General features: G+C 39.3%; 1 non-coding gene and 1 pseudogene across 1 annotated transcript; one reads left to right on the forward strand and one right to left on the reverse strand.

Annotated features, from left to right (window-relative positions):
- The first annotated feature begins 15,753 nt into the window (after positions 1 to 15,753).
- On the forward strand, positions 15,754 to 15,948 carry LOC112201238. Its single transcript, XR_002936690.1, has one exon. It is a non-coding gene; the product is annotated as a U2 spliceosomal RNA (small nuclear RNA).
- A 2,302-nt stretch (positions 15,949 to 18,250) lies between these two features.
- LOC112196363 overlaps positions 18,251 to 24,147 on the reverse strand; it is a 45,387-nt pseudogene continuing 39,490 nt past the window's right edge.

Below are 24,147 nucleotides of genomic sequence, written 5' to 3' on the forward strand. Positions count from 1 at the left end.
TTGGAATAACATATTAAGGAATCGCTTTCTTCTGTTGAGGTATGTTGCATTACTCATGCGTCTGTTTTTGTGTCTGCTCTGATTTCTTGGTCTTACTTGCAAAGTTTGTTTAAGCATCGCGAACAGAGATTTTTTTTTTTACAATCATGCAGCATGATATTGAAATATTTATATGTACTGACTTTATGCTTTCCCAGCCGCCATAGTTTGTGATAATACTGCATTTGATGCTGCCGCTATTACATGAGTTTTTCCCCTTTGATAATGTGAAAGGCATGTAATAGTTTGCAGAATCGCATATTTTCCTTTTCTTATGATTTCCTTCCCCTTTTTTTAGAAGCAGAATCATCCTTCGGATGTCGATGAGAGTAATGACGGGGTTGGTCATGACACATCAATACGTGCTTTATTGGTTAAGTCTGATAAGCATGCTCTAGAGGTTGATAAGATGACTATCATTGAGACTCAAGGCCTTAACCCAAGCTTGCCTGCTAAAGGATTAACTAGTGAGTGGGCGACCCATATGAACAACTTCATGATTCAATTTGCTTCTAAACAGGAGTCCGCTCTAAGCATGGCTGACATTGCACTAGCATTGAATGGAGACACTGCTGATTTTGCGGGCCTGAAAATTCCTTCAGAGTTAGCAGGTCCTTTGGCTAGTTTTGCTGAGAGATATAGTGGGGGAGATATCTTCAACTTAATTGATCGAGACTATACTTCAAGAAAGAAGTGCGAGTTGATTAAGGAACTTGGCATGATGTTGTACAGCAGGGAAGTTTGTCAGATAAAAGATGGAAAAGTGTTCCTTATTTGGAGAGATGCTTGTCGTGATTTCATGGGGGCAAGTCTTAATGTTGGCTTCCTGTTGGATTCCTTAAAACAAGGTTTGGTTATATGATGAGACCTGAAGGATCAAAGAACCAGTGTGTTAAAATTCGTGGTCTGCAGGAGATGGTTTTACAAACCAAGACGGAGCTTGCACGTCTTGAGGGAGAATTGCGCAAGGCTCAGGATGATTTGAATTCCAATTTGCGCTATGTTCCTATTCCTGCTATGAAGTACGTACTAGAGTCTTCTTGGAAGGATGACGGTTGCTTCTTTCATTATTTGTACTAGGGTTCATACTGCTTTGTAGCATGAGTGCAATGCAACTTTTGCTTTAATCGCGCACTTGTATATGGAAGCTTGTTTAGTAAGCCTATACTTTGAATGCAGCAGCATGTATGAATGCTTATCTTTATCTATTGTCGAAGATTGTTCTTGTCCTACTTGTCTTTTTTTTTTTTTTTTTTTTTTTTTAATTTCAGGGAGGTTGGGGCTAAATCTCGAATAGTGTTTTGTTTACCGTCAGAATTGTATTATTGCCTTGAATCTTGCCGCTAGGATTTCAAACTAGTGTCAACCCCCCTTTTTTCTTTTGGTCGCGCTAGCCCCCTTGTATAGATTCACAAAATCTTCAGTTAAAGCATCTTGATTTATTTTGATGATTCAGCAAATGGAGTAAGACAATGGTTATTTTATTCGAAAACACCTCTTCATTTTGCATTGCAAACTTCTCAGTACAGATTTAGGTACTTCTAAGTGATAAAATAGAAGATGTGTCTTTGCAAGTGACTATAGAGGTATTTTTCTTGAAAAGGAAACTAAATGATAAGACAGGGACCTTCATGTATTAAGGTCTAGCAGTAGTCGAGCTTGAGAGAATCACAATTTCTACACATGGCTTATTGTTTCGGATCACAACAGTGATGTTGGGTTGCTCCTTTGTGAACAAAAGTTTGGAGCCAAGGGTGGCTAAAGCGTCTACATATCCATTGGTGCTGCCGAGATAGTTCCAAACCTTTCCTTCCTCTTCAAATACCTTTCATCTACCACTAGAGCTTGGTGTATATCTCTTTAAGTTGTGTCCTCCTTGTCTGATCTCCAATTCCTTTTACTTGTGGTGGTTTTAATTGACATGCTTGTTTTCCTCACAGCTTCAATTAATATGGAGAATTGGGAAATGCCAATGTTCTCCAAATAGACCCTGTATTCAGGCAAAATATTGCTAATGCAGATTTCCACCAAGGACTCCTCATCCTTCTCATCATAGCAATCCAAAGCTAAGTCACGAAAGTGATGAACAAAATATACCAGGTTTTCTCCCATCTTTTGACGAGTGTTGTTCAGCTGTGCAATGGTCACCCTTTCCTCATATTGGAAATATTTTCTACAAAACTTGCCTGCCATTTCGTCCCAGCTTCGAATGGAACCAGGAGCTACAGTGGTGTACCAAGTATATGCATGATCAGTGAGGGTTTTAGAAAATTCCCTCAACCTGAGATCATGATTGCTAGCATGAGGGCTGAGAGCGTCGATAAATCGACTAATATGTCTTTTGGGCTGCCCTTTCTCCCATCAAAAAGAGTAAAGGTGGGTGTTTCATAATTTTTGGGATAAGACAAATGCATTATGCTTGAAGGATAAGAGGGCTGAGAAGCATACTTCCAATCTTCAGAGCTATGGCGCAATTCTTTTTCCAAGATGGCAACAACATCAACTTGGGTAACAAAAGAAGGTGCTTTCTGATTGTCAGATACTTTTGCGGCAGAGTCCTCATGGGAAACCTTCTGTGGCTGCTCTGCATTATTTGATTGCTTAGGCTGTTTTGTTGTTGAGATTGAGCTGACCAATTGTTTCATGGTGTCAACCATCTCTCTTTGAGTCCTACCGAAAGCGATGAGGATGTGTGCCAAGTTTGCAGGAGTGATTTCCTCCTCCTCTTGCCTTTCTTCTAGATCTTGTTGCTCTTCATGCCTGGAAACAGAATCAGCGTGCTCTTCTTCCTCTTGGGAAGGCATGCTGCTGCTATTCCTCTTCCTTCGTGGTGGAGCCATCTCGCAGGTCACAGCATAGTCCCCAGCAGAGTTGCCAAAAATGTGAGGGTGATTTTGTGTTTTGGACCTTTTGCAGGAAGACCCTCTTGATTAAGTGAGACTAGGCCCAAAATTGTTCCAAGGTTGGACCAGAGAACAACTTCGTTGCAACCCGCTAGATGATAACAGCAGCGATTAGAGTTAATTTCACGAGAACAGAACTTATAGGTAGATATGGTGTGGGAGCTAGATGCCTGGAGTTTAGTAGAGAGAGAGAGAGTTCTAGCAATGGCATGATTTCTGGGTTTAGGGTTAAGGTTGATTGGGAGAAATTGATGGCTAGGGATTCAGAGATAGAGCTTGATCTCTTGCTTGATGTTTCTGGGTTGTTGATGCTTGGTTTCCAATGACAGTGAACCCGCTTTTTATAGCGGAGATAGGCGGGGAATATTCGTGCTGAGAACCCGGGGTTTTGAAGGGGTATTCTCAATTTTGGTGGGATCATTCTAAAGCCTTCAGTTTTTGTTTTCCCCATGAAACCAAAAGGGTGAAAGCTGGGTCTGGCTATGAAAGTGAAGGTCGGTGGTGAAGATCCCATATTTTGTGCTGCTGATATCTTTGAGGGATTCTAATCCCTTATTTTATGCTATTGTAATCACAAAGTTTGAGGGCTATTGGAAATTGAAACGGGATTGCTGGGTATATGAATCAAAGCTTCTCTATAGATTCTGGGTTCTTGCCAGAAATGGTGAAGCATTAATCCCAACAGCAATTTTGATAGAACGATATTCTGGTTTGGGGAAGAAGATGGTTTCAACGGGCTTGGGCCAGAGGCTGTTGTAATGGGCTTTTGGTAAGGAGATAATTCTAATGGGCTTTGAGTTTTGCTGGGCCTGCTTTCATCTCTCTACTAGCCTTTGTTAAGATTTTAGCCCCTCAAGCATGAATTTTGGCCCTCAAGCCCAAAATTGTCGATGGGCCTTAACTTAACAATAGGCCTCACAGAATCCGTTACCTTCCACACCACACCCTTCCGTATAAGCCCCAAACGTAGCTTGGGTCTACGCATATCTCATGGTAAATAAGCGTGTTAGCTCCTTTGAAAATGCATGTCAATCGTTTGAGAATTTGGGCTTCTCGTATCGCTTGCTAAATAGACAGCTTCCTTTTGACTTGAAATGGGCTTGCGTGAAGGCCCAATTAGGTTACGAGGTTGATGACTTGCCCTCTTCGCTTATCACTCATAGAATTTGAACTCGTGGAAATTTGGGTGTCAACATCCTTGAATAAATAATCATCATTCACATAGAAATCTACAACTACATGATTGCTACTGCACTTGGCCCAAATCTCCTTAAAATCAACGTCTTCCTCATACAGTTCTTTCAAGAGATCAAAACCCACAATCTCCTGAGCTAAAGTGATCAGCAAGGAAGCCCTCCTACTCAAAGCATCTGCCATCCTGTTAAAAGTACTAGATTTATGCTAAATCACAAAAGGAAATTTCTACAGAAAACTCACCCACCTTGCATGCATCTTGTTTACAGTTTTCTGACTGTTAAGGTATTTCAAGGCCTGATGATCAGTGAACAATATGAACTCTCTCTGAATAAAGTAGTGCTCCTATTGCTTCAATGCCCGGAACACTGCATAAAATTCCTGATCATAAGTACTCTACTTTTGACGAGCCCCACTCAACTTTTCACTAAAGAATGCTACTGGCCTCTTTTCTTATGACAACACAGCACCTACTCCCACACCACTAGCATCACATTCAACGTCGAACACCTTGTCAAAATTGGGAAAAGCAAGAACTAGTACAGTACAAAGTTTCTCCTTGATTAAAGCAAAGCTCTTCTCTTGTTCTTCTCCCCACTAGAACTTGCCTTTCTTCAAACATTCCGTAATAGGAGCAATAATGGTACTGAAATTTCTTATAAATCTCCTGTAGAAAGTAGCCAAACCATGGAAACTCCGCACCTCAGAAACTGTTTTTGGAGCTGGCCATTCTCTTATAGCTCGTACCTTCTCTTCATCAACCTGAATCCCTTCTTCTCCAACCACAAAACTCAGAAACAACAGCTTGCTAGTACAGAAAGTGCACTTTTTCAGGTTAATGTACAATTTATTTTCCTATAAAGCTCCCAAAACCTGCCTCAAATGTACCAAATGTTCTTCTTTGGTCCTGCTATATATCAATATATCATCAAAATACACTATGACAAAAAAACCAATAAAAGGTCAAAGAACCTATTTCATAAGCCTCATAAAGGTGCTGGGTGCATTAGACAACCCGAATGGCATCACCATCCACTCATATAACCCATCCTTGCTCTTAAAGGCTGTCTTCCATTCATCCCCTGGCTTTATTCGAATCTGGTGGTAACCACTTTTAAGATCTAGTGTCTTCCATTCTCTACGCGTCTTCTTCTTCTTCCTTCCGTTTTCTGGGTTTTCTTTTCTTTCGCTGGCAGAAGGCAGTCGCTGGGTAACAGAGGGGCAGCAGGAGGCTATTGAGTGAAGGGTTATTGCGTGGCTGCACGGAGGCGGTGAAGGAACTACTGGCAGGATGTGCAAGGTGGCTGGCGTACTTTGTGCGCTGGCTGTCGGTGTGCTGCTTGCGGGTTGGCTTGTGCAGAGCGTGGCTTGGTGCTCGTGCATCGATGGTAGCAAGGCTAGCACGGGCTAGGAGGCGCAGCAGGGCTGCGGTGATGCTGCAGGGGCAGCTAAGGCAGCAGGCGAGGGCTACAGGTTGCGGGAGGCAGGGCTGCAGATTGCGGGAGGCAGGGTTGCAGATTGCTGAAGGTAGAAGCTAGCGTGGGCTAGCAGGGTTTGCGTAGGGCTGTGGGGGCAGCAGGCACTGGGCTGCAGCTAGTGGTGTGGCTAGGCAAGCTGGCTACCGCTGCGAGGCTGCTGGGCTGTGAGGCTGCTGTGCAAGGGTAGCAGCGAAGGCTGGCTGCTGCAGGGACGGTGCTGCTGCGGGGACGCTAGGGAGCGTAACAGACATGCGGCATATTTTTTTTGGTGAGAAGAGTTTAGGGTTTTCGTTTTAGGTTTTTGGTTTTTCTTTTCTTTTAGGCTAGGGTTATGGTTCGTGCTGATAACGTGTTGAAGTAAAAATGGGATTACAGAGAGATTGATGAGAGAATTATGTGTTTATCATTAATAATAGGAGCCCTTTAAATAGGGAATTATAGAGTACATAAAAGGTAATAGAATCCAAACATAACTAGGTAATCTAGAACCTTCTCCTATTACAACTCAATGACTAAACCCTAGTTTGAAGAGGCACACATTATGTCGACATCCTTCAACATTTCTTATAATCTTCAAGAACTTTTTGCGTTATGAGAACAAGCAATATAGCCATGAACTGACTTTTATATATATTGCAATGTCACTGAAACATGTACCACATCAGAAATTGAATGAGCTTCATATATGTTTCACCCTAGGATGCACGGATAAGGGAAAATGGTCGCGAATCCCGTACCGATACGGGACACGGGTTGGATACTCCTGGATACGCGTATCCAACGTACTCAGGTTTAGATACGCACTGGATACGATGGTATCTGTTTTGGATACGTGTTTTTGTAAATAAATTGGATACGCGGGGGCATAATAGACTTTTTAACCCTAAAGAATAGAAGAAAAAAATTAAAAAATAAAAGAGAATCCAAACCCATTGTGATTCTCTAGGCTTCGTCGATCTGTTTTTCTTCTGCTCTTCTACTTCGCCCAAACACAGAGGTATTTTGACTATTATATCCTTCTCATTCTCCTTCTCTTTTGAATTCAATCTTTGGGTATGGTATTCTTGATTGGGTATATGATTTCTGGGTTGGGGATAATGTATTGTTCATTCAATTTTCAATATAATCGAAAATTGAATTGGTTGAGTAAAGAATTGTGTTGTCCAGGAACATGAGTGATAGAGGAGAAGCTCTTATAGATGAAAACAGTGGGGTTATGGATGAAAACAGTGGGTGTATCCATGAGTAAAGAATTGGTCCTAGAGGAGAAGCTCCGGTAGATGAAAACAATGGGGCTATGAATGGGAGGCAGCAAAGCAACGGTTATTTTATAATTATATATATATAATTAATTAATTAAAAAAATATTTAATCGACGTATCCTTCTCGTACCCGTATCCTAGAACATTTAAAATTTTCCGTATCCACGTATCGCACCGTATCGTATCCGGATACTCGCATCTGTATCGGTGCTACTTAGAGTCTTTCACTTTCACTCATATTTGTATCGGTGCTATTCAGGAAGTTCTCGTGGTACTAATTGTTCGGGGTTTAGGCTTTACGTCCCCCCTTTGTATTCAGCAGTTTCATTAATGAAGACTTGAGGACAGCTGCACCGGCCTTTCTTTTCAAAAAAAAAAAAAAAGCAGCAAAGGTCAGAGTCAAGAGTACCAGGGACTTACAGCACACTGTAATTGGAAAAAACCTTTCACCCCACATAGTTGTATTACTAGATACAAAGAAGTACGTGAATCGGAAAAGGTCAGACTGCACAGAACTTAAAACCCCCAACATGCTTTGTGGATATTTTTGATATCTGGATTCCCAGCTTCTTTGTCCTATGAAGAAGAATAACGCAAGTCATTAAGTTCATGTCTAAATGCAAGGACGGAAATTCTTACAAATGGCTCTATGTGTATAAATGGAGTCGGTTTGTATGCTTTAAAGTTTAAACCATATCCATGTGCTTCTCCTAATCAAAATTAGTGTCAAGTGTTTTGAGGAAGACAATGTCTTAAGTTTCAGAGTATCTGAAGTTGAACTCATTACTCCCACATGAGATGAACCATTTAATTAACAAGGTTATTACTTGAGGATAGATACTTACTTTGTGAATGCACAAGTTGTTACTTTTACCAGGACCTGCAACTTTAATTCCACCCTGCTACCTGCCAAACAAACAATTTCACTTCAGTAAAATTGGAGCTAATTACTACTAACAACGGTAACATAACGTCACAATTTGCAAAACTTTTATAATGATATACCAACCGCCTCTGCTCACGGTGTCCTGTTCAAAGGAAAGCTTCCAGTCTTGTCGATAACCCTCCATGTACAATTGTATTATCTTGAGACCTACCTAGAATGTGGTGGAAGCAACTTATATGAGAAGCCCTACTTGCTCTAAGGAAATCCTCAGATCTCCATAAGCACCGTACCACTGATAGCCCCATACATTGGCTACATTCAACAAAAAGGTACAATGTTTACTACGTACTTTGGGAGTGAATGTGGTTGTGACAACAACAGAAACAAATCTTAATGCCTCATCCGAAGAGTGACTGGGATCTGCATAGACTTCTGAAAACAAAAAAGATAGTTTTGTGACTGTGGTGCCTTAAGAGGGACGAGAAAATTAAACCCTACATCTGGTAAGAGCTCTTTTACCTCCTTTGAATTTGGTTTGCTCAAAGAACGATTTTGCCCAAAAAAAAAAGGAAAAAAAAAAGAACGATTTTGCCTGCACCAAATTACTGCTTATAGTAATAGTAAAGATTGATTACATTTACATAAAATAGTAGATCAAAATATGAAATAGTTGGCAAAGTCTAGACTAACGAGCCTGCTTGGCAATTCTTAGTGCGCCAAGCTTTTCGAAACAAAAAGTATAATTGACAGACATAAGAGGGACCCTTTTTTACATTCATGATCGGAAAAATGGGGAAAATGCAATGCCTCATTGGGACATTCTCTATAGCAGCAGAATCTGCAGCAGGTCTTGCTTATCTGCATTCTTTATCAACCATACATGGAAATGTCAAGTCTTCCAATATATTATTAACTGATTGGTTGGCCAAGGTTGCTGGTTTTGAACCTCCATGGTTAATCCCTAGTAGTGGGGCCCAGACAAGTACATTGCTTCAAAGGACACTGGATTATCTAGACCCAGAGTATCTAGTATCTACATACAGGCCAATTGACAGACAAAAGTGATGTCTACAGCTTTGGAATCGTTTTAGTAGAAATTTTAACTGGGGAGAAACCAATAAATTTTAATAGACCAGAAAGTCAGAGAATCATAACTTCTCATTTTCTTTTCTCCATGGAATTACGGAATGGCCTTCTTTAGAGTCTTGCACCACTAGTTAAGGAGGAAAACAAAGAATAAGTCACAGCAGTCGCAGAACTTGCAAAGCGATGCATCAAGTTGAGTAGTGCAGAAAGACCAACAATGGAAGAAGTGGCTGGAGAGTTAAAGACACTGTCGAACACATATTACAGTTCATGTTAATTGACAATCATCATGACACTGAGTGTAGTGGTTGATGGTAAATAAGAAAACAGGGCAATAGTCCAATTGTTAGCTAGCTACTATAATTGTCATTTTCCTTCTTGTTTTTCTCCTTTCAAATTCTTTTGCTTCTAATATGAATTTTTTATGCAGACTCCCTTTCTTTTCCTGGACACAGTATGTTGGGAAACCCATTGAGACAAACCAATTAGTCCTAAGGGTAGCAATCTTCTTCAATGTTCATGTACTCTTTTTTTTTCTTAACAACATTACAAATATAGCTAGCAATAACTATCTTCTTACTTAATGAAACATATAGGTTTAAATCAAAAACTAAATCCATATAGTAAATGGACTACATGTGTGTTGTCCAAAAGTTTATTCCATAGAGTCAAATAATTGTGGAGAGCCAGCATCTAGCCTTAGGCCTCAGAATGGTGGCATATCTGGTGGTGGAGGTAAGATATGTGCTTCGGGGCTCTGTTCCACTTTTCAGCATGATTTTACTTCCATGCTCCATGACGTATGCCTATCTAAATGGCAATGCATAAACCAAACTCCAGGATTGTCAACCTGGAATCTAATGGCAGTCCACCCATTTACAGGGACAGCAATAATGTTCCGCAGACAAGGATCAAAAAGATTATATTTCAAAGGTTCCTTATCCTTGTCAAAGTCTCCAAGCCCCTATCCAACAACATAGAAACTGAAACCATGCAGATGCATTGGATGGTCTGAAGGCACAGTAGCAAGTCCTGCGCTGTAAAATAAAACAGCAAGGGGAGGGAAACCATCCAAATGCCCTGTTAACATGGTAATAATACGCTTGGTATGTCGATGCTAGGGTTCACAAAGCTAATGTTGTTACAAGCATTCAGTCACCTACCTAATGGATGGTCAAGAAAAATTAATTCCTGTTATACCTTCATAACAGAGGTCATCATGCAGCTCTTGTCAACTGAAGAAATGGCATCAGTGTAAGAACCTAAATTCAATCGCAGTCATAATGGCATTGGATTAAAGATGCGCGTATATGTGGCAGAAACTCTTCTAATTTGGTAGATATGATGACATTAGAATGCCAATATGGATAATAGGAGATCAAGATACTTTCACTAGTACAAAGGTTGTAAGTTTTGTTTTCAACCAGTAGGATTCATATTTCGATCTTGTTATCAGATTAGGAATTTTGTTTGGTCTTTTTGTGCTTATTAGCCATCATTCGCACCTCAGCACAGAAACTAGCACAGTCACTTGATAAGGAGATTGAAGATTGTGCTGTACCAAGACGGGTACCTCATCCTCCATAATATGAAAAACATCGTTCCACCAACCAATTACTCAAAATGAGTCAAGTCTAATAACCTACTTGCTAGGTTATCTTCTGATTAGTGAAAAAAAATAGGTCTAAACCAGATTCTCCAGAACATGTAAAAGAGTTCTCGTACAAAAACAAGTGAGCATAACTAAGTACCAGGGCAGAGAAGAGAGAGGTGACCATTTCAAACATGATAGTTTTATCCTTGGAATATTCCAAAGCACCCGACAGATTAAGATTCGGTACAACCGACCCATCATGTTTTCAAAATATGATTTCTGTAAAACAGAGCTGCCAAGAAAGGCTTCCACTGTTTCCACCATAGAATTGGAATGACAACAAGAATAGAATATAATGCTTTTATGGGATTTCAACAAGTATAACTCATGGCCAACAAATATAATGCTTTTCTAGTGGCAAGTACTGGTTTGACCCAAAATGTAGCAACAGTTCCTCAGGGAACATCAGCAGCACAACACCAGGCGGCACCGCGATGAAAATGTCAGCTCAACACACTCTATGGCCAACCTTTAATTCCATTTCAGAGAGGGAATTCCATGGATCTAAAAGGGGCAGATGTTACAGTCCACACATCAAATTCTTTCTCGAAAATTTTACTCTAGATGCGTAGCTAGGCACTTAGGCAGTCCCCTGCCTGCATACTATAACTCATTACTGATTATAGACTTCTGAACTTTTAATGGAGGTGTATATATTGCAGGTTTATTTAATTTTTTCTTCATTATTACCCCAGAAAAAACTGCTAATTTCTTTTTTCATAGAATAGATCGAAATAGGTAAGCCTCATACTGAGCTGTACTCCTTTTTTACATGCGCTACTACTTCCTATTTGATTAGATTTTATGTTCTTACTTCACTTGACTTGCAATTAATTTTACCACTCTAGTACATTTGTCTCCTTAAGATGTCGAGGAGCAGCAGAGGTCAGAGAGATCAAAGTATGATTGAGGTGTTTGTCCAATTCCAAATAAGCTGCTTAGTTCCTCAGATTCTGTAGAAAGCAGCTGTAGTATTCTTTGAAATCCTTTTGGTATAGTTTTCCATATGCTCACTTCATGTTATTAATCATTACTTTTCTACGTACTTCTAATTAAAACTTAAATTAATTGAGAATTTATTTAAATTTAACCAATCTTGGAGGTCTTCAATCTTCTTTTGGTTATATTTTGTCACGATCTTTGGTGTTTATTCTAGTGTGAAAGTCCTCAGGTCCATTAATCTTAAATCCAAGTTGTTCAAGAAAAATGGAGGGTTGTTGTTAAAGCAGCTTCTTGCTTCTCATGGACCTGCAGCTGGTGGCACAAATTTTTTTTCAGCCGAGCTTGAGATGGCTACCGAGTACAATCAAGTACCAGGAGCCAGCTTAATTACTAATGGAACAGTTTACAGTAAACTTTCACCTCCAGACAGTGTAATGGGGAAGTTTTTGTAAAAGAAAAGCTACGTACTAGTGGAGGAGGGCCAAATCAAGCGTTTTATGAATGAGATTATCACTCTTGCCCAAGTGAACCATCAAAATGTGATCAAGTTGTTGCGCTGCTGTTTAGAGACTGAAGCTCCCGTTTTGGTTTATGAATTCGCCTAATGGGACCCTTTTTGATATATTTCATGATCGGAAAAGTGCGCAAAATGCAATGCCTCATTGGGATATCCTTATAGAGATAGCAGCAGAATCTGCAGTACTCTTTATCAATCATTCATGGATTTGTCAAGTTTTCCGATATATTATTAACTGATTGTTTGGCCAAGGTTGCTGGTTTTGGACCTTCATGGTTAATCCCTAGTAATGAGGCCCAGACAAGTACATTGCTTCAAAGGACACTGGGTTATCTGGACCCAGAGTATCTACTTACAGGCCAATTGACAGACAAGAGTGATGTCTACAGCTTTGGAGTCGTTTTTGTAGAAATTTTAACTGGGGAGAAACCAATAAATTTTAATAGACCAGAAAGTGAGAGAATCATAACTTCTCATTTTCTTTTCTCCATGGAATTACAAAATGGCCTTCTTCAGAGTCTTGCACCACAAGTTAAGGAGGAAAACAAAGAAAAAGTCACAGCAGTAGCAGAACTCACAAAGCGATCATCAACTTGAGTAGTGCAGAAAGACCAAAAATGGAAGAAGTGGCCGGAGAGTTAAAGACGCTGTCGAACACATATATTAAAGTTCATGTTAATTGACAACCATCATGATACTGAGAGTAGTAGTTGATGGTAAATAAGAAAACAGGTAATGGTCCAATTGATAGCTAGCTACTATAATTGTCATTTTCCTTCTTGTTTTTCTCCTTTCAAATTATTTTGCTTCTATTATGAATTTGTTATGCAAACTTCCTTTCTTTTCCTGGACACAGTATGTTGGAAAACCCATTGAGACAAACAATTAGTACCAAGGGTAGCAATCTTCATGATAACTCATTCTTCAAACAACATTACTAGTATAGCTAGCAATAACTATCTTCTTACTTAATGGAACATATAGGGTTAAATAAAAAACTAAATCCATATAGTAAATGGACTACATGTGTGTTGTCCAAAAGTTTATTCCATATAATCAAATAATTGTGGAGAGCCAGCATCTAGCCTCAGGCCTCAGAATGGTGGCATATCTGGTGGTGGAGGTAAGATATGTGCTTTGGGGCTCTGTTCCACTTTTCAGTATGAATTTACTTCCCCATGGACGTATGCCTATCTAAATGGCATTGCATAAACCAAACTCCAGGACTGTCAGCCTGGAATCTAATGGCAGTCCACCCATTTACAGGGACGGCAATAGTGTTCGCAGAGGAGGATCAAAATGATTATATTTCAAAGGTTCCTTATCCTTGTCAAAGTCCCCAAGCCCCTATCCAACAACATAGAAACTGAAACCATGCAGATGCATTCGATGGTCTGAAGGCACAGCAGCAAGTCCTGCGATGTAAAATTAAACAGCAAGGGCAGGGAAACCATCCAAATGCCCTGTTAACATGGTAATAATAAGCTTGTAGTATGTCGATGCTGTGGTTCACAAAGCTAATGTTGTTACAAGCATTCTGTCACCTACCTAATGGATGGTCAAGAGAAATTAATTCTTGTTATACCTTCATAGAAGAGGTCATCATGCAGCTCTTGTCAACTGAAGAAATGGCATCAGTGTAAGAACCTAAATTCAATCGCAGTCATAATGGCATTGGATTAAAGATGTCCGTATATGTGGCAGAAACTGTTCTAATTTGGTAGATATGATGACATTAGAATGCCAATATGGATAATAGGAGATCAAGATACTTGTTGTAAGTTTTGTTTTCAACCAGTAAGATTCATATTTCGATCTTGTTATCAGATTAGGAATTTTGTTTTTGGTTCTTTTTGTGCTTATTAGCCATGGTTCACACTTCCCCACAGAAACTAGCACAGTCCCTTGATAAGGAGATTGAAGATTGAGCTGTACCAAGACAGGTACCTCATCCTCCATAACATGAAAAACATCGTTCCCCCAACCAATTACTCAAAATGAGTTGAGTCTAATAACCTACTTGCTAGGTTATCTTCTGATTTAGTGAAAAAAATAGGTCTAAACCAGATTATCCAGAACATGTAAAAGAGTTCTCGTACAAAAACAAGTGAGCATAATCAAGTACTAAGGCAGAGAAGAGGGAGGTGACCATTTCAAACATGATAGTTTTATCCTTGGAATATTCCAAAGCACCCGACAGTACAACCGACCCATCATGTTTTCAAAATATAATTTCTGTAAAACAGAGCTGCCAAGAAAGGCTTCCACTGTTTCCACCATAGAATTGGAATGATAACAAGAATAGAATATGATGCATTTATGGGATTTGAACAAGTATATTTTGCTGAATGCCTTATCTTGACAAATTCTGGTTTCTGCTAAAGATATAAGACCCAATAAATTAGAAACTGAATTTGAAATTTGCAACAAAGATAGAAGGGCTTGAAGCCAATTCAGAACATACTTAGAAGAAAACAAGCAAAAATAGACTCCTGATGAGAAGATCTATTCTAGTCAATCAGTGTGTAAAGTTTATCAACGCCTCTCCCTGCTAATTAATGGTTCTTTATTCTTAGTTAGCATTTTGAAGACCGAAGCCTCTTCATCTTCTTCATCTCCAACCTGCATAAATTGTTGCAAAGGAATGCGAATCATCAGGGTGAAGTAGCAACCAAATAATCAGCATTTGAATACCGGAGCAGCTGTGACATTTATTGACAAGTAACAACCATTAAAATACACACACACACACACACGAACGATGCAGTATGCACAGAACAAAGAAATGCTAGCCATTCAGAACGATCCATCACAATATCAAAATTCGTAAATCACACAGATAACCAACTGATCAAATGTCATAACTAAACCAACAAGGGTTCAACAAGCCTGCTCAATACATAACATTATTGAAAATCAAGACAATCAAACTGAAAAACTAGAAAGGTAAAGCCATGCCACAATATTCCCAACAAGGAAAGTGGAAGCAAATTATATTAAGCTCATTCTCAGCAAGCAAGGCCGGGACACCAACCAAACTGGGGTCTGCACATCGTTGTAGTCCCATGTTGGAAGAAAGTACCAAACAATCTCCTACTGCAGCAACTGCACAGACTGAAAAGCACAACATATCCTCCAATGAATAATCAAACACCTAGCTAACTATCACAAAGCATATCAACTCCCACCTAGAGGCCTAGGTCAGTGATTCAGGCCTCCTACGTAGCAACACTAGGTAGGTGCCAAGTGCTAAGTTTAACCCCAAGTTAACAGTCGGTGTCATGAAATATTTAATCAATGTTTTATGTCATTTTAGTTACCACCTTCCCAGTTTATGCAGATCATATATATAGCATGTCCAAATCAATGTTTACCAGCCACCTGGAACAATAATCCCTGCTCATATTTTTGTAGCTTGATCTGATCTAATGATTATGTAATATCATAAAGTACAGCGCTCCATGTATTTAATTTGTTCAGGCCTTCATTGGCTTCTCATTCTCAATGTCACGGATGTCCTCTTGAGTTGCTCTTTGCAGATGGGGAAGACCATGGCTCATAAGCCCGGATTTTTATTTATTTATTTGCAAGTGTAAGATGGGGAAGACTACTAGTTGAGTTTGATGTAATATTTTGGATTTGTGTTGGTGTTAATACGAGGCACAAGTTCATCAGTAAAGACCCTGGAAGCAGCCCCTTGCTGTTTCTGAAGGTGATTGTCCCACATCACTGGATGAAAGAAGCACGGAAGGGAATAGAGTTTAAAATGCGAAGAGCTAGACTAAACAAAGCATACCTTTCTCGGCCTTTTGGCTAAGATCAAGTGTAGTATCTGTTCTTATCAGTTTAATATCTGATACGTGGACCAATGGTCCACACGATATTAAATTAATTTTTTTAAGGGGTGGGTTCATCACAGTAGCTTGCTACTGGAACCCACACGTGTCATCTTTGCGTTGCACTATAGCAAAGCTTGGCGCACCCTACCAAATCGAGTTCAAGTTTATTTGTTCTTGTGTGTTCAGTAAAGTTGAGGTGGTTTGTCACTGTTCTTCACCGATTGTAGTGACCCGAAGAGGAACTCATTAGAAATGGTCTCTTCTATTTCGTGAGGAAATTGAAGGTGTAGGAATGGATTTTTGACGTTCGATTAACTTGTGACACCAGACTAGGGAAGTATGATTGTCATTTGATCGCTTTTGCTTTTCATGTATGGTTTGTTATCAGCAACCAAGAAGCTGTACAAATTGTTTCTTCTACTACATCCAACTATGAACAAAGGCCAGCATAAATACTGGTAGGAAGTGCTGGTCTTGCATGCAAATTTTAAGAAATAGTGATTGCAATAAGCACCACCTCTTCTTGTTTCCTCTCCTTTTACCTTGACCACCATCAGAATACGCCGGGTTTCTTCTGGTGTGAAGATCTGGGCATATGCAGATTTAGTTGTTAAATTGGTTTCATGTGTGGCAGTACATGACTAGCATATATTTCCTCCTAGTTTTTGTATCTTGGTAGTATTAAAGGCTTTGCCCTTTTTGTTAATATGTCAGTTTATGAAGTTGGCCTTCTGACATTGATTTGATAGGATCTAGAGGTTGTATAATCGCTTATATATTTCATCTTCTGATTATTACATGAGCAACAGTAGATCAGTGCATGTGGGATTCTCACTTCTCAAGGTTACAAATCCCCTTTCTTCCAGTTTTCTTGCTGAGATGGAGAGATGGTTAATAACCCGGAAATCAATGAAGCAGCAGAGCACAGTATGACGTTAGCAGTGGACATTGTTGCATTCAAACACTAGTTAAGCAAGCGCCAATATCAAGATCGGTATTGCAAACACGACTTACGAGTTACCTAGAAGAAATGAGCAAAGTTATAAGAATGGTTAATGCTTAGTTACTTGAAAGAAACCCCTACCTCGAATATTCAGCAATGTATTAAGCTAGGGCTGTGATGCTAAACTCAGTTGACTTATAGTTGTTTATACAATTTTTTTTTTCAGTCAATTTTTTGTGAAGCCAATACCAAAACTTATGAAAATTTATCAGAGTGGCGGTCATAGATAACTTGCTTTCACAAAATGTATTTGAGACTCATTGTTATAACATAGTTCATATAAAAATTCCTTAAAATGCTGATGTAGAGAAGATTCTGCATTTAGTCATGCATATATATGAAGGGGATCAGTGCTAGAAATTCCTTAAAATGCTGATCAAATGGCATTTGTGATGTGGTTACTAATCAGGGACACATGGTCTGGAACTACAGCAAGCAATAATTCTTTGGGGTTTGGTGTTTGACAACATTTTGATGTTGAATGCCTCAAATACCATACTAATGGATAATCTATCTGATCAAATTAAAGGTTGCAAATAATTTTGTTTTGGACTTATGGTTCCTTATTTCGACAAGATACAAATATCTAAATCTGATATTTATAGATACTTTTTCTGATCTATTGCCGATACTTCTACTGAGGGTTTGTTGTTTGTGCTTGTCAGCCAATCTTTAGCGAAGCTACATGAAGAACATGAGTGGCACTTTATGACATCAGGTCTGCTCCGTAGTTCCCTGTGGAACTTGGACGTGCAGCTTCATTTTAAAGGGCAGCCTCCATGCTTTGGAAGTTCTAAATTGACTCTTTAGCTGAAAATGGGAGTTCGATGGTTAATCATACTAGCATCTTTTATCCAGGAAACTTCCTTCTGGGCCTTCATTGCAAAACAAGTTTATACACTTTTTGTAAAACAAGTTTATACACTTTTTCAGTCTAATTAGGCGAAGAATCTCTTCGATGGATGAAAATAATGAAAGCATGAGTAATGACAAGTGACAGCACTACGAGTCCCACATCAAAGTAAGAGCAAGAGTTATCTAATATGGGGTTATAAAAATAGCTGCTCGGACTGTAAAAGACCCGGAGCCATGCGTTGAGCGAAAATTGATGTTCTAAAAGAATCCTACTGAAATTCATATCATGCAAGCTACGCCATAACTGATAGAGGCCAGCTAGGCCAGAACTGATAGAGGTTGGTATGTAAAGCAGATTTCAAATCTGATTAATTAGGTAGATTGATTGCAAAGCTGATAGCAATTGTTAGGGGATGCAAGCTAGGTCAGAGCTGATAGAGGTTGTTGTTGAGGTCCTTGTAGTTGGTGAAGTCCAATGAAATTGACGCAATTGCTTTCACCCTCATCAACATGAGAATTACTATGTACCGTTCTCAAACATAGAGGGGTCGTTGCTGATGCTTGGCAGTATGTGAATATGTGAGATAGATAGTATGTGCAATGGTCATCATGTCAATGAAGAATTACTACGTTACTCAATCAGAGTTTAGGGCTACATCACGGTTGTTTGCTGGTGGTTTCACTAGGGTCGAATAAATATGGTTAATTACACCATATGATGGTTTAGCTGTATATAGAATGCAACTGAATGGAGAATGATGAAACATTGTCCCATAAGGCATGGAATTGAAGATCCTTTAATGTGTGAGAAGCTCAAGGCATGTGCAGACGTCTCATCATGAGTGAATGTGAGGCTCCTTGATATCAGACCAAAAAAAAGAGGCTCCTTGATAAGTTCTCCGAGCTGACGTGGAGCATGTTGCCCACGTGTCCACTCCTGATTGGTTGTTCTGCTTGGGCAGAAGTATCCACGAGCACAATGAGCCTGTTTCCAAACTTAGCCAAGTAATTCGAACAACAATGGCATCCGTACGTACTCCCAACTCTAGTGGAACATCTCAGCTTGGCTGGCACTGGAGACCAACACCATCTGAGACTAAAATTTGAAAGCCATCTCATATCACGATTATCATCCAAAGATCTCAGAGTAGATGGCTAACAGTTGCTTTGGAACCAAATCCCCAATAAAAGGAGAAAATCTTGGCTTGCTGCAATAGGATAGGAAGAGTTGGTATACATATTCATGGATATCTTAACAAAGTGTGCAACACTAAACAAAGGGTAATACCTGTATTGTGAAAGCCATTAAGAGTTTTCAATTCAGCACCTTCCAAGCTAGTAATGATTTTAAAAGGGTTTAGGAAAACAGAGTTAACCCCAATAATCTTATGCCACCACTTTGGAGGACAATTCGGAGGCACAGACTGAAAGATTCTTTTGCTGACAGGAAACCTGTGGGAGAGCCGACGAGTCATTAGGTCATGGATTTGCTCACAGTCTGCTGTCCACTAAATTTTTTTGACTCTTGACTTACATAAGGTCTTTATTTGGTGGAAAAGATCTATAAATGTTTCAAATTTGACAACAATATTGAATGACATAGAAACGTCATTAAATTGTATGTGTTTTCCTTCAAGCAGCAGACAACACAATAAGTAAGTTGATAAGGAAACGATGGAGGAAGAATCTTGCTGTAGGTTTTAGTTTTTTCTTAGCTTTAAGTATAAACAGAGGAATTCATGTTCTTTAACAATTGGACAACAAAGCAATAAGAACCAACAACAGTTCTCTCTCTCTCTCTCTCAAATATCACATATGAATAACCAATAATTTGAAAAGCTTACCTTGCCTTGGTGCGGAACTCCATGAAGTTAAAGGATTGCAAAGTGCTTAATAATGTAAATCCATGTAACCCTCTGCAGAGACGCTCCTTCTGTGTGTGTCAATGAACTAATCAATGCAACAGAAAGAAAAGAAAGAAAAACAAATTTTTAAGTAATTGATGCCTCATATGACAAGTGACAGGGATCTGCATAAACTTCAGAAATTGAAGATGGCAGCTCCGTGACTTAGATATCTTAAGAATCAGAAATAACTTATAACTTACAGACAGCTGTAAAAGCTCTTTCAAAATTCACCTCTGAATTTTTTTTGGCTCTGAGAATGCTTTGGTTGCACCAAATGACTGCTTATAGTTACATGATCAAGGACAACCGAGCACCTGGCAAGGTACAATCCTAAAAATTCTTAAAATCTCAGCATTTTTGTGAAGTTTCACAAACATTAAAGGAGGATTGCAGAGCGCCAAATTGAAATCCGAAGACAAAGATAGATACCTGCTTCACCATTTGCGTGTTTCTGTCATCCATCAGACATCACACACTGTTGCTCGGCAAAGATGTCAGATTTGATTGCTATAAATTGCTTTTAGTACAACAGAGACAATAATGACGAAAACCTTGTGCCCCAAATCTTGCTGCAAAGGGCAAAGATAAAAAGAGTTGGTTTACATATTCAGTTCTATCTGGACAAATAGAGCAACACAAAAGAAGGGTCAGAAGAGTTCACCTGTACCCTGCAATCTGTTAAGAGATTTTCCATGCAACAGCTTCCACGGTAACAATGATTTCTCTAAGAAAAACAGAGTTGGCCAAATAATGTTATACCACTGGTTTGGAGAACAATTCAGAGGAACAAACTGAAAGGTTCTTTTCATGAAAGGGAACCTTGGGAGATGGCATGAAAGGCCTACCAGTTGGCCAACTCAACTACTCCTCATCAGGTGTTTCGGAAAGCCTGCAAATCAAACAAGTCTCATTTTGAATGATGCTATAGTAATATGGAAAACTATCCCAACCACACTCCATTGCTTTCAAGTAATAATGTCGAATAACAAAGACTTCACCAACTTGTAGGAAGTCTGTATCTTCCTATAATCTCAATCCCCAATTACACAGACAAACCATTCTATAAACTTCACCAGTAATAAATTTTTCCAGGCCAATTAACACAATTTTTTGTATTCATATTCTATCAATGCTCGATACTCATGCTATACACACTCCAGTCAGATGAAGTGTACGCAAATACAAGTGAAGGGTTTAATGCATTGAAAGACAGAGCAGAGGAAAGGGAAGGGTTTAATGCATTGAAAGGCTGGTGGTAGCATACCTTATTTGCCTCATTGTGGGCAGTTTAAGCAATTAGGAATTATTTGTTCTCTGCCTTGGTCAATTCTCCATTTTTGTACCCCCAACTAATAGAAAACAAGTTTGGTCAGTGCTAATTGAGATTTTCACAACAACAATCGCACAGTAATTATCCAGTTAAATGTGTGGAAAACTTTGGATTAACTAAAATTATAAGAGATGAGAAGAATGAAATGGCACAATTTAACAACTAGTTTAGTAATAGATGAAAAAAAGTCTTACTCGTGATGAATGGAAGATGACTAATCATAGGCCACTCTGGGCGCTCTCCTTCTTGCATCTTTCTGCTAGAAGGGGACATGAGCGGAAGATGACTATCTCTTTCAATTTGGTGAGCCGTTGCATTGCTTCCACATAAGGTAGATACTTTAGACTCTCGCAAGTCTCAATAGTCAGGTCCTCCAGAGATGCAAGGTTTCCCAACCACTCCGGAAAAGCCTCCACTCCATGAAAGGATGAAATCCGCAAATGTCTTAAAGAAGGCAAGTGTCGAATTTGTTCAGGGAGAGACTTGAGCTTACGCCACCCAGAGATGTTTAATGATTCAAGTTGTGGTATAGCCTGAAAAGCTGGGAATGCATCGAGCTCCTCGCAGAAACCACCAATTCTCAATTCCTTCAAACGGGTGAGGCTGCACGACTCTGACGATGCTGCTATCCCATTCAGTAGACATGTTAATTTATGACACCAACTAATGTCCAAGCTGCGGAGGGATGTGAGCTTGTCTGAACTTGGAATAGTCTCTAGATTTTGGCAATCCCTTGTCTTCAATTTTTGAAGAGAGACGTGGGTTTGAAGAAAGACACTAAATTCTGGCCCAATTTGTGCTCTTTCGCAGCGAATGATTGACAATTCACGGAGTGATGTGAAGCCTCCTCGTGAAATTGGAAGAGAGTCTAGATTACTTACACACAGATCTTCGAGGGTTGCACTCAGACTTTCGATTGGAATGGATGGTACCAATAATTTGAAAAGCTTACCTTGCCTTGTTGCGGAACTTGATGAAGTAAAGGGCTTGCTAAGTTCTTAATAACGCAAATGCATGTAAGTAACTCTCCCCAGGGACACGCCGCCTTCTGTGTGTCAATGAACTAATCAATGCAAGAGAAAGAAGAAAATGAAAAACAAATTTTTATCTAATTAATGCCTCATATGACAAGTAACAAGGATCTGCATAAGCTTCAGAAATTGAAGATTCTAGCTTCGTGACTTGGATATCTTAAAAATGAAAAATAACTTATAAATTAGTACTTACAGACAGCTGTAAAAGCTCTTTCAAAATTCATCTCTGAATTTATTTATTTTTGGCTCTGAGAATGCTTTTGCCTGCACCAAATTACTGTGGTTACATGACAGCCATAACCTCAAGTACAACAAAGCATCTGGCAAGGTACAATCCTAAAAACTCTTAAACTCTAAGCATTTTTGTGAAGTTTCACAAATAGAAAAGGAGGATTGCAGAGTGCCAACTCTCGAAATCCGAAGACAAAGAAAGATACCTGCTTCACCAATTAGCTTGTTTCTGTCATCCATCAGACATCACACACTGTTGCTAGGAAAAGATGTCTGATTTGATGGCTATTAATTCTCTGAGAATGCTTTTGCCTGCACCAAATTACTGCGGTTACATGACAGCCATAACCTCAAGTACAACAGAGCATCTGGCAAGGTACAATCCTAAAAATTCTTAAAATCTAACCATTTTTTGTGAAGTTTCACAAACAGAAAAGGAGGATTGCAGAGTGCCAATTCTTGAAATCCGAAGACAAAGAAAGATACCTGCTTGTTTCTGTCATCCATCAGACATCACACACTGTTGCTAGGAAAAGATGTCGGCTATAAATTGCAGAGACAAAAATGACGAAAACCTTGTGCCCAATCTTGCTGCAAAGGGCTAGGATAAGAGAGTTGGTTTACATATTCAGTTCTATCTGGACTAATAGAGCAACACAAAAGATGGCTCAGAAGAGTTCACCTGTACGCTGCGATCTGTTAAGAGATTTCCCTTGCAACAGCTTCCACAGTAACAATGATTTCTCCAAGAAAAACAAAGTTGGCCAAATAATGTTGCACCACTGGTTTGGAACTCAATTCAGAGGAACATACTGAAAGGTTCTTTTGATGAAAGGGAACCTTGGGAGATGGCATGAAAGGCCTACCAGTTAGCCAACTCAACTACTCCTCATCTGGTGTTTGAGAAAGCCTGCAAATCAAACAAATCTCATTTTGAATGATGCTATAGTAATATGGAAAACTATCCCAGCCATACTCTATTGCTTTCAAGTAATAACGTTGAATACCAAAGACTTCACCAACTTTGTAGGAAGTCTGTATCTTCCTATAATCTCAATCCCCAATTACTCAGACTTTAAACTATTCTATAAACTTCACCCAGTAATAAATTTTTCCAGGCCAATTAACACAATTTTCAGTATTAATGTTCTATCAATGCTCGATACTCATGCTATCAGATGAAGTGTCGGCAAACATGCATGTAGCGGTGTTTAGAAAAGCAATGTTGACATATTTATCCATAGGAATGAGTAAATAATAACTAAGTATGGGAAATAATGGATCAGCAGAAGTACCAGGACTCTGATGGCACAACACGTATTCCTCCAATTTAGTGAAAACCTCCAGAAATTGTTTGCCGAAAACAAACTAGATGCCCCTGCAGAAACATCATACTGAATGGATTTATTTATTTTGCTTGTAACATAGTTACATAAAAGACAGAGCAGAGGAAAGGGAAGGGTTTAATGCATTGAAAGGCTGGTGGTAGCATACCTTATTTGCCTCATTGTGGGCAGCTTAAGCAATTAGGAATTATTTGTGCTCTGCGTTGGTCAATTCTCGATTTTTCTACCCCCAACTGATAGAAAACAAGTTCGGTCAGTTCTATATTAGAAAGAAGAAATAGGGATTTTCACAACAACAATCACACACTTATTATCACACATTAGTCTGCCTTTTCAGACAGATTAACTAAAATTAGAAGAGAAGAGAAGAATCAAATGGCACAATTTAACAACTAGTTTAGTAATAGATGAAAAAAAGTCTTACTCTTGATGAATGGAAGATGACAAATCTTAGGCCACTCTGGGCCGCTCTCCTCCGTGCATCTTTCTTCTAGAAGCGGACAGCGGGAGATGTCTATCTCTTTCAATTTGGTGAGGCGTTGCATTGCTTCCACAGAAGGTAGATACTTCAGACTCTTGCAAAGCAAAATAGTCAGGTCCTCAAGAGATGCAAGGTTTCCCAACCACTCTGGATAATATCT

The sequence above is a fragment of the Rosa chinensis genome, chromosome 4 (assembly GCF_002994745.2).
Source record: "Rosa chinensis cultivar Old Blush chromosome 4, RchiOBHm-V2, whole genome shotgun sequence".
Lineage (NCBI taxonomy): Eukaryota > Viridiplantae > Streptophyta > Magnoliopsida > Rosales > Rosaceae > Rosa > Rosa chinensis.